This window comes from Neoarius graeffei, chromosome 2, assembly GCF_027579695.1.
Source record: "Neoarius graeffei isolate fNeoGra1 chromosome 2, fNeoGra1.pri, whole genome shotgun sequence".
Lineage (NCBI taxonomy): Eukaryota > Metazoa > Chordata > Actinopteri > Siluriformes > Ariidae > Neoarius > Neoarius graeffei.
In genome coordinates this window covers 66,953,019-66,965,385 of record NC_083570.1, presented here as the reverse complement: position 1 = coordinate 66,965,385, position 12,367 = coordinate 66,953,019, and the positions used below count along the sequence as shown (strand labels likewise).

The following is a 12,367-nucleotide window of genomic DNA, read 5'->3' as shown; positions in this document are numbered from 1 at the left end:
GAAGTTGCCCTTTACTCCATCTCTGATGGTTTATTCTATGCAGCAGAACTTGGTGAATGGCATGTAGATATACATATGCATCACTGTGGAGAATGAGTTCAATAGTTGTGCGCACATGTAGCTCCTGGGCACGGCCATCAGCATACAGTGCCACTGATGCAGCATTGAATAGGCAGCTACCATTGCCTGAGAGAGCAATGGTTTTTTTGTTACTGTCTTTGCCATTGCTGCAAGCTGTGTAGATTTTGGATAATACCTGGTCCATTTGTAGGTGCTGGAGAGGCCACCTTATGCTGGTGTCTGGTATCTTAAGCTGACAATCTCTGAGAAGAATACTTTCAAGCTGGGCAGCTGTCTTCAAGCGGCTGACGTCTTCTTCCTGGACGAACTTGCGAAATCTCTCTAAAGAGAGACTGAAGTTGAAGGACCCCTGACTGTAGCAGCATCCCTTATACTAAAACTCATGCTCCATGGAGTTCAGCTCTTGAAATTGTGTTTTGGAAAGGTTTTTGCAAGTTCTGTGAAACCACTTGGCATATCCAACACAGAAGATGGTATCTTGGGTCTTGGTGCTGGATGTATGGCAATCTCCACATGCCCATCTGGTCTTGGCATGCTTCAGAGTAGTCCCCCCCCCCAGTAGTAATGATGAACACAAGTACTGTTAAGGTATGAGATTTAAGAGCTCAACCTCCCCTTGTATATACATACACACACATACATGTGTTTTTATTTATTATATATATATATATATATATATATATATATATATATATATATATATATATATATATATATATATAAAATTACACACTAGTGCATCTCAAAAAAATATATATATATATATATATATATATATAATACACACTTTTTTGAGATGCACTAGTGTGTAATTTTATTATATATATATATATATATATATATATATATATATATATATATATATATATATATATATAAATAAATAAATAATTACACACTAGTGCATCTCAAAAAATTAGAATATTGTGAAAAAGTTCAATATTTTCCATCAGTTATTTAAGAAAGTGAAAGTTATATATTATAGACTCATTACACAAACTAAAATGTTTCAAGCATTTTTCTATTTTAATTTTAATCAGTATGGCATACAGTACAAAAACAAAAAAAAAATCTCAAAATATTAGAATATTTCATTTCGAGTTTGAGTAAAACAGTATGAACAGTATCTCTCTGTCTAGTTCAGTACACACAACCACAATCATGGGGAAGACTGCTGACTTGACTGTTGTCCAGAAGATGATCACTGATGCCCTCCACAAGGAGGGTAAGCCACAAAAGGTCATTGCTGAAAAGGGTGGCTGGAAAAGGTGCACAAGCAACAGGGATGGCTGCAGTCTTGAGAGGATTGTCAAGAAAAGTTGATTCAAGAACTTGGGAGAGTTTCACAAGGAGTTGACTGAGGCTGGTGTCAGTGCATCAAGACCCATCACGAACAGACATCTTCAAGAAAGGGGATACAACTTTCACATTCCTAAGATCAAGCTACTCTTGAGCCAGAGACAATGTCAGAAGTGTCTTATCTGGGCTAAGGAGAGAAAGAAATGGACTGTTGCTCAGTGGTCCAAAGTCCTCTTTTCAGATGAAAGTACATTTTGCATTTAATTTGGAAGTCACGGTTCTAGAGTCTGGAGGAAGAGTGGAGAGGCACAGAATCCAAGGTGTTTGAAGCCCAGTGTGAAGTTTCCATAGTCTGTGAGAATTTGGGGTGCCATGTCATCTGCTGGTGTTGGTCCACTGTATTTTATCAAGTCCAAAGTCAACACAGCCATCTACCAGGAGATTTTAGAGCACTTCATGCTTCCATCTGCTGATGAGCTTTTTGGAGATGCTGATTTCCTTTTCCAGCAGGACTTAGCACCTACCCACAGTGCCAAAACTACTACCAAATGGTTTGCTGACCATGATATTACTGTTTGATTGGCCAGCCAACTTGCCTGACCTGAACCCCATAGAGAATCTATGGGGTATTGTCAAGAGGAAGATGAAACACCCGACCCAAAAATACAGATATGCTGAAGGCCGCTATCAAAGCAACCTGGGCTTCAGTAACACCTCAGCAGTGCCACAGACTGATCACCTCCATGCCACACCGCATTGATGCAGTAATTCATGGTAAAGGAGCCCCAACCAAGTATTGAGTGTATAAATGAATATACTTTTCAGAAGTTGGACATTTCTGTATTGTAAATCCTTTTTTTGATTGATCTTAGGGAATATTCTAATAATTTGAGATACTGGATTTCTGATTTTCATGAGCTATAAGCCATAATCATCAAAAGTAAAACAAAAAAGGCTTTAAATATTTCACTTTACATGTAATGAATATAGAATATATGTAAGTTTTTACCTTTTTTTAATTAAATTATGAAAAAAATGAACTTTTTTCATGGTATTCTAATTTGAGATGCGCGTGTGTGTGTGTGTGTGTGTGTGTGTGTGTGTGTGTGTGTGTGTATACATATGGGCCTGTGATTATCACACATCTCATGACACTTCACACCTCATGACTGTGAGGGATTAAAGGTGTCAACTTTCAAGTGATATGAATCACACAAGATGTGTGTTTATTTGTGAGTGATCAAAGTCTCAACTTTTTGACAGACGTTTTCACACCTCATGCAGCTAGTTTAAATGCAGTTTAAACTATTTGTAACTGGTCAGTCATTATTGTTTGTGTGTGTGGGTACATGTGTACACTGCTGCTCCCTCTGCTTATAACGATGGCTGTGGTTAGTGTGCAAGCTGAAAAACTCACACTCACTCTCTTCATATCTGTGTTGTCACACCACACAGGGGCCCCTGCTTCCGAGTTTATTCCCCTGTGCAATTTAAATTATAGGAGGTAAAATCCCTGTTTGGTGTACCACTGATTCTTGAAACTTTGGCAAAAACATGTCCCACTAAGAAAAGTGCTAAGTCTGTTGGAAATTAATAACATTTTCATAAAATTAGTTATCAGGGGGTCCTTTGCACATATGTAAGGTTCTTTTATAGGATTGTTTTTTATTTTTTATTAATTTAATGATTATATGCTGGCCACTGCCTACAAAATCAGTTGTCCTTGGATAGGAGCTAATCACTTCAACTTGATTAAAAAAACAAAGTAATTTAATTGAATAATACCTTTACTACATGAAAGAATACACTTGTATGTATTTAAAACTGCAAACAGTGAGTTTTGAACGATGTTTACTATTTTGTGGTTGCTCAAAATGTGTCCCACATTTGTCGCCACCGTCAGATATTTACAAAAAGCAATAAAATCAGGCAACTACAAAGTCAACTATATTCCTGAGGACCCTCTTTTCAAACCTTCAGCTCTACTGCATGCTTCCAGATTACTCAAGCTCCTGTAAGTTTGGTATCTTTTTCTTAAACTTGCTCATGTTTTTGGACACTGCTACAGTCACAACCATAGCATGTCAACACTGTCACTTTTGTATTAAAAAATATTAGATTAGATTATGACAAATGTATACTTTTTAAGAAGAGGTCTGAAGTAGCTAGCAACAGAGGGAAAACAAGATGGCTAATGTGAACAACTCCTGCATATCATGTGAAAGAGTAGGTTTTTGTCACCACCGTCAGGTTTTCTGACATTGTGAATGGGAATATCTTCCATGAGATGGTTGGCAGAAGCCTCAGCAGCACTAAGCTCTACATCATTATGGAAGCTGACATGCAGCCATATGATGCACTCCTTTCTCAACCACTCAGACCTGTTCCTGCAACAAGGAAACTCCATCAGGTCATACCGACACACCGAAACGACTCTGAGATCTATTGCAGATCACTGTCCTGTTTCTGCAGTGAGCCACAGATGTGCGAGTGTTTCAGCCCAACAATATTCCAGTTTACCAACACATCCAAGGTACAGGTTGAGGATGACTGTCCTATACCAATGCAAAAGAGGAAGAGTCCTTTGGCAATGCTGATGGAGGAAATGGAGCAGGAGGAAATGGAATGGGAGGAAAGTGAGCATGAGCCAATGGAGCAAGAACCACTGACCAAGAGTGGTCCTGATGGGACTGTGACAGATCTATCTACTGATGTAGTTCATCGTGGAGATTGGCTTGCAGAACTGGTGGTTAGCAAAGGCTGTCACTGTGGACGCTGATCATCAGGATGTGGAAGTAGAATTTTTCCACCCTCATGGGCCCAACACACAATTTTATCCAAAAAAAGTGGAAAGGATATGTGCTTCATACCATTTGACCATATTCTGGTCAAACTTGTGGAACCAGGTCGTGCAAGCAGGACGAGGGAGATATACAACCTGTCGGCTGAAGTCATGGACTTCATAGAGGAGAGACGTACACCATATGCTTCTTAATAAAGGCAAATGAGTGGTGGAGTGATGTAAAACAGTCAGGGAATACTCAAAGGAGTTCACATATGAATTATTATTTTTATTATTGTGCCAGATGTGTTTTGTGGTATTTACACAATTTCTTATTGAATGTTTGCTCACAATTTAGTCATTTTTGAGTTTTTAGTTAACGTAGTTTTTGTTCGTTTTTGTTGTTTTATCTGTTCACGTCCAATACAGTTTACAGTCCAGTTTACAGAAGAATCTAATGTATTATTTTATGAGTAGGGGGTACTAGATGACAGTTCAAGATCTTAGTGATGCATTGTACATTATTCCCACTGGTAATAACATTTCTTACTATGATGATTTGATGATAGGGATGGAGTACTTTTTAAAAATGATATTGCTTAATTGTACCTCAGGCCTATATTCTTTGAAAAAATGTTATTACATTGCTCAGGATTTTTTTTTTTTTTTTTTTTTTTTTTTTTGGACCAAATAGTTAAAGTTGTTAAGCAAAAAGCCATTGACTTTGGAATTGAAATTATGTTGTAATGAGGCCACTGTCTCTAAAGTCACCACCGTCAGAGGGAGTTTTATTTGTTTTAAATGAATATGCTTACAACATGTTTCTTCAGTGCTGTTGAGTTATGAAAGTAATGGTCTCTTTTAATGCAAAAATAAGTTTGTTAAATAAAAAAACATTACTTTGTCTCCTTAGGCTCAAAGTAAATATTGTATAATATTAGATCTTTTAAAGGAGTACACGTGAAACTGTATAAAAATTGAATAAAAGTGAATATTCAACTTTGAAGTGTATGTGTGCTAAGAATGCCAGATAATGATTTAAAAACTCTAAATACATATTAGACCAAGTATATACAAAATAATTTGCTTTTTATTGTATCTGACAGTGTTGATAAAAACAAAGTAATAGCTGAAAAAATGCCTATTTTATGAAAAAAAAAAAATACAAAATGAGGAGCTTGTACCAGTACATTGCTGAACAGCCAAGGCCTTGTCCTATAATGATATACCTTTTTAGATTTTGTAATTTAAGTAACTTTTTATTTTCAAAATTAAAACCTGTTTTATCCAAAATCCCAAGAATCAGTGGTACATCATTAATTCTCTATGTACCATATATTAAAAAATATGCACACCCCTTTCACCTTCTCCATGTTTTATTACGTTACAGACTTATTCTACAATAGATTGAGGTGTGTGTTTTTTTTTTTTTTTTGTTTTTCACAAAATTCTACAAAAAATAGCCCATAATGACAAAGTGAAAGCAGGTTTTTAGACATTTGCACTAATTTATTAAAAATCAAAATGTTAAATATATGTACACAAGTCTGCACACCCTTTGATATGACACCCAAAAGTGAGCTGAGGTGCATTTTGTTTCCACTGATACTGCTTGAGATGTTTCTACAACTTAATTGGAGTCCACCTGTGGTAAATTCAACTGATTGGACATGACTGGGGATTGCCAACACCTTACGTATTATAAGGCAGCTGGGCCATAGAAGGTTCATGCTGCACGCTACACGCGTGTAAAGAAAAGTGGACAAACGTAGCATGACTTGCTCTGGGCCATAGAACGGCGTTCACGTTGCACGCTGCACACTTCACGCGTGAAGCGTGAAATGAACATGCACACTTTTTTTTCTAGGCGTGAAGATGGAAATTCCAGTCAATGCATGCGGTCACCGCCGCGCCAGCCAATCAGAACGGGTCTAGGGAGATAACTCTATGCTTTCAGGGGAAAACTTCAGAAAAAATATAATTGAATGGTATAATTGAAAAATAGTTCTTCATCGGGATTGTCAAGCAGATTATAGAATGTTCGGTGAAATTCACCACGGGTTTCTCTCAGAAGGAAGTGTTCTCGGCTCCAAATTCTGTTCCTTTTTCTCTTCCTCTGTCTCAGTAAAAGCAGAATGAGGCAATCGTCGTCATCCGAAGAGTCCATATTGTTGGTTACTCGGTCAAAGTAGAACAGACGCAACACGTGAACATCCAAGCATGAAGTTTAATGGCCCAGGGTCCGGTTCTTCACGTGAACGTGCAGCATGCAGCGTGAACCTTCTATGGCCCAGCTGCCTAAGGTCCCACAGTTGACTGTGCATGTCAGAGCAAACTCCAAGCCATGGGGTCAAAGGAATTATGCAGGCCTCAAACAGGATTGTGTCAAGGCATAGATCTGGAGAAGGGTACAGAAAAATTGCTGCAGCTTCACAGGTCCCAAAGAGCACAGTGGCCACCATCATTCATAAATGGAAGAAGTTTGGAACCACCAAGAATCTTCCTAGACCTGGCCGCCCGGCCAAACTGAGCAATTGGGGAAGACAGGCCTTGGCCAGGGATGTGAGCAGGAACCCAAGGGTCACTCTGACAGAGCTCCAGCGTATCCTTGTGGAGATGGGAGAACCTTTCAGAAGATCAACCATCCAGGCAGCACTCCCCAAATCAGGCCTTTATGATAAAGTGGCCAGACAGGAGCACTCCTTAGTAAAGGGTACATGACCGCCTGCTTGGAGTTTGCCAAAAGGCACTAGAGGACTCTCAAACCATGAGAAACAAGATTCTCTTGTCTGATGAAACCAAAATTGAACTTTTTGGCCTGAATACCAAGCGTCACGTCTGGAGGAAACCAGGCATTGCTCATCACCTGGCTAATGTGATCCCTACAGTGAAGCATGGCAGTGGCAGCATCATGATGTGGGGATGTTTTTCAGCGGCGGGAACAGCGCGACTAGTCCTGATAGAGGGAAAGATGAATGCAGCCAAGTACACAGAGATCCTTGAAGAAGACCTGCTCCAGAGAGCTCTGGACCTCAGGCTGGGGCGAAGGTTTACCTTCCAATGTGACAACGACCCGAAGCACGCAGCCAAGAGAACAAAGCAGTGGCTTTGGAGAAAGTCTGTGAATGTCCTTGAGTGGCCCAACCAGAGCCCAGACTTGAATCCAATTGAACATCTGTGGAAGGAGCTGAAAATGGCTGTGTACCGATGCTCCCCATCCAACCTGACCGAGCTTGCAAGGGATCTGTCAAGAGGAATGGGCAAAAATATCCAGAAAGAAGTGTGCCAAGCTGGTAGCTTCTTTCCCAAGATGCCTTGAAGCTGTAATTTCTGCCAAATGTGCATCAGCCAAGTATTAGGCTAAGGGTGTGTACAGGTATGTAACCCCTAAATAACCTATTTTTGTCAGTAAAATAAAATTGCATATTTTCTAAAAATCTGCTTTCACTTTGTCTCATCTCATTATCTCTAGCCGCTTTATCCTTCTACAGGGTCGCAGGCAAGCTGGAGCCTATCCCAGCTGACTACGGGCGAAAGGCGGGGTACACCCTGGACAAGTCGCCAGGTCATCACAGGGCTGACACATAGACACAGACAACCACTCACATTCACACCTACGGTCAATTTAGAGTCACCAGTTAACCTAACCTGCATGTCTTTGGACTGTGGGGGAAACCGGAGCACCCGGAGGAAACCCACGTGGACACGGGGAGAACATGCAAACTCCACACAGAAAGGCCCTCGCCGGCCCCGGGGCTCGAACCCAGGACCTTCTTGCTGTGAGGCGACAGCGCTAACCACTACACCACCGTGCCACCCTTTCACTTTGTCATTATGGGCTATTTTGTGTAGAATTTTGTAACAAAAAATGAACTCCGTCTATTGTAGAATAAGTCTAACATAAAACGTGGAGAAGATGAAAGGGGTCTGCAGACTTTCTGGTGTGTGTGTGTGTGTGTGTGTGTGTGTGTGTGTGTATATATATGGACATATAAATGTTTTACTGGGAAATATGCCACTCATTTTTCATACGAAAAATACAGCCGGATGGCAGCTGTGATGTAAACCTCTATATGCCTCTCATGAGGAAATCAGTGAATTGCTTTTGATAAATTTGGATACTTTTTGTTTGGGTCTATATAATAAAATGAAAATCACAAGTTGGCTTGAAGATATGAAGTTTATCTTCTTGTGTTGAAAAAGTCACATGTTTTCATACGAAATACCTCGTGGATCTGAGTGACCATATTTAAATAATATTGGCTGGTATTGAGTGGTAGACGAGTCGAAGACAGGTTCAGTATCATGCTAGATGAATGGAATATACCCAATATGCCACGGAAAAAAGGCATTGTTATTATACATACACGTTCCTTTCGGTGTTCGTGTCTTTCAAAATCATCTGTATTTAATGAAGCAAATCACGTGGCCATGTTTGTTTACAAATTGTCAGTCACTCGCTAGTGTGGAAGTTTTACATCTCCGTGTGGCATCATGTCTCGACAACCATGCAATATCGTAAACCATTGGGTAGTGACGTAATACATGCAGGATAAGTGATATACTAACAATATTGTATGTTATCAAACTGAATGAATGAAACCCGCTAGAAGGGAATAGAATACATGTCTTTTTATTCCCTCAAAATGTGCTGTATGTATAATAATGAAATAGCATTGGCTTTTTTTGTGGTCTATCGGGTACAACCCTGATTCCAAAAAAGTTGGGACAAAGTACAAACTGTAAATAAAAACAGAATGCAATAATTTACAAATCTCAAAAAGTGATATTGTATTCACAATAGAACATAGACAACATATCAAATGTCGAAAGTGAGACATTTTGAAATTTCATGCCAAATATTGGCTCATTTGAAATTTCATGACAGTAACACATCTCAAAAAAGTTGGGACAGGGGCAATAAGAGGCTGGAAAAGTTAAAGGTACAAAAAAGGAACAGCTGGAGGACCAAATTGCAACTCATTAGGTCAATTGGCAATAGGTCATTAACATGACTGGGTATAAAAAGAGCATCTTGGAGTGGCAGCAGCTCTCAGAAGTAAAGATGGGAAGAGGATCACCAATCCCCCTAATTCTGTGCCAACAAATAGTGGAGCAATATCAGAAAGGAGTTTCAGTGTAAAATTGCAAAGAGTTTGAACTTATCACTATCTACAGTGCATAATATCATCAAAAGATTCAGAGAATCTGGAAGAATCTCTGTGCGTAAGGGTCAAGGCCGGAAAACCATACTGGGTGCCCGTGATCTTTGGGCCCTTAGACGGCACTGTATCACATACAGGCATGCTTCTGTATTGGAAGTCACAAAATGGGCTCAGGAATATTTCCAGAGAATATTATCCGTGAACACAATTCACCGTGCCATCCGCCGTTGCCAGCTAAAACTCTGTAGTTCAAAGAAGAAGCCGTATCTAAACATGATCCAGAAGCGCAGACGTCTTCTCTGGGCCAAGGCTCATTTAAAATGGACTGTGGCAAAGTGGAAAACTGTTCTGTGGTCAGACGAATCAAAATTTGAAGTTCTTTATGGAAATCAGGGACGTCGTGTCATTCGGACTAAAGAGGAGAAGGACGACCCAAGTTGTTATCAGCGCTCAATTCAGAAGCCTGCATCTCTGATGGTATGGGGTTGCATTAGTGCGTGTGGCATGGGCAGCTTACACATCTGGAAAGACACAATCAATGCTGAAAGCTATATCCAGGTTCTAGAGCAACATATGCTCCCATCCAGACGACATCTCTTTCAGGGAAGACCTTGCATTTTCCAACATGACAATGCCAAACCACATACTGCATCAATTACAGCATCATGGCTGCGTAGAAGAAGGGTCCGGGTACTGAACTGGCCAGCCTGCAGTCCAGATCTTTCACCCATAGAAAACATTTGGTGCATCATAAAACGGAAGATACGAGAAAAAAGACCTTAGACAGTTGAGCAACAAGAATCCTACATTAGACAAGTATGGGTTAACATTCCTATCCCTAAACTTGAGCAACTTGTCTCCTCAGTCCCCAGACATTTACAGACTGTTGTAAAGAGAAAAGGGGATGTCTCACAGTGGTAAACATGGCCTTGTCCCAACTTTTTTGAGATGTGTTGTCATGAAATTTAAAAATCACCTAATTTTTCTCTTTAAATGATACATTTTCTCAGTTTAAACATTTGATATGCCATCTATGTTCTATTCTGAATAAAATATGGAATTTTGAAACTTCGACATCATTGCATTCTGTTTTTATTTACAATTTGTACTTTGTCCCAACTTTTTTGGAATCGGGGTTGTATGTTCCATTCAGCTACTGCTTCAATATCATGGTAGCTGAATGGAATATACTCGATAGACCACATCTACACGCAACGGCGCGACCTGGCATCCAAAATTCTCTGTCTTCCGCTTTTAACGAAGCAAACTTCACGACCATGTTTGTTTACAAACTGTCAGTCACTCGCTAGTGCAGAAGTTCTATATCTGACATATCTCTTTTCCAGTTTTTCGATGTCCATTGGTATGGGGTGGGTTCCCCCCTTGTAAATATCTCATCTTATCTCTAGCCACTTTATCCTGTTCTACAGGGTCACAGGCAAGCTGGAGCCTATCCCAGCTGACTACGGGTGAAAGGCGGGGTACACCCTGGACAAGTCGCCAGGTCATCACAGGGCTGACACAGACAACCATTCACACTCACATTCACACCTACGGTCAATTTAGAGTCACCAGTTAACCTAACCTGCATGTCTTTGGACTGTGGGGGAAACCGGAGCACCCGGAGGAAACCCACGCGGACACGGGGAGAACATGCAAACTCCACACAGAAAGGCCCTCACCGGCCACGGGGCTCGAACCCAGACCTTCTTGCTGTGAGGTGACTGCGCTAACCACTACTACACCGTGCCGCCCCCTTGTAAATATGTGTGAAGAATATATAATGAAGTTTTGGTAGCCTTTCGGGTCTTCAGCGCATCTTTTTAGTTTCAGTTTATTTATTTAGTGCTTAAGCCTAGCACTGGATTAGCCTCGTCTTCTCTCTCGGCCAACAAAGAAATGATTGTTCGCAACAGTTTTGTCATTGGATCTTTGCATGAGCTGTGATGTGTGATGTCATGTTGTCTTGACAACGTGCAATATTGTAACAATATCTTCATTAAGTTTGCGGATGACACGACTGTGGTGGGTCTCATCAACAACGGCGATGAGACAATCTACAGGAGTGAGGTGAGCCGCTTGGCCATGTGGTACAAGGACAACAATCTCTGTCTGAACGTGGAGAAGACGAAGGAGATTGTTGTGGACTTCAGGAGAGAGCACACCCAGCATGCTCCACTATCTATCGACGGTGCTGCAGTGGAGAGGGTGAGCAGCACCAAGTTTCTGGGTGTGGACATCTCTGAAGACCTGTCCTGGAACAACACCACATCACTGGCCAGAAAAGCCCAACAGCGTCTGTACTTTCTCCGCAAACTAAGGAGAGCAAGAGTCCCGGCCCCCATCATGCACACATTCTACAGAGGCACCATTGAGAACATCCTGACCAGCTGCATCACCGTGTGGTATGGCGCCTGCACCGTGTCCTGCTGCAAGACTCTGCAGCGCATCGTGAGAGCAGCTGAGAAGATCATTGGTGTCTCTCTCCCTTCTCTTATGGATATCTATAACTCCCGCCTCACCCGCAAAGCCATCAGGATTGCAGGTGACCCCACCCACCCATCTCACAGCCTCTTCAGCCTGCTGCCGTCGGGGAGGAGACTGTGGAGTCTCCGGGCCAAAACCAGCAGGCTCGAGAACAGTTTCTTTCACCAGGCGGTCAGGAGGCTCAACTCCCTCCCTGTTCTGCCCCTCCTCTGCCCCCTGCCCCAGATTCTGCTCGCACACACCCCTGCCCCCCTTTCAGCATCTGACATGTCATCCTCACAGTCCCCCCCCCCCAACACATATATATATATATATATATATATATATATATATATATATATATATATATATATACATACACACACACACACACACACACACACACTCACACACTTTTATATATATATATATATATATATATATATATATATATATATATATATATATATATATAAAAATAAAATAATATATATATATATATATATATATATATATATATATATATATATATATATATATATATATATATATAAAAAAAATTGTTCATTAACAC

General features: G+C 40.6%; 1 protein-coding gene across 2 annotated transcripts in view; it reads left to right on the top strand.

Annotated features, from left to right (window-relative positions):
• amn1 (antagonist of mitotic exit network 1 homolog (S. cerevisiae)) overlaps positions 1-12,367 on the top strand; it is a 31,081-nt gene that overhangs the window by 7,837 nt on the left and 10,877 nt on the right. The window lies entirely within an intron of this gene.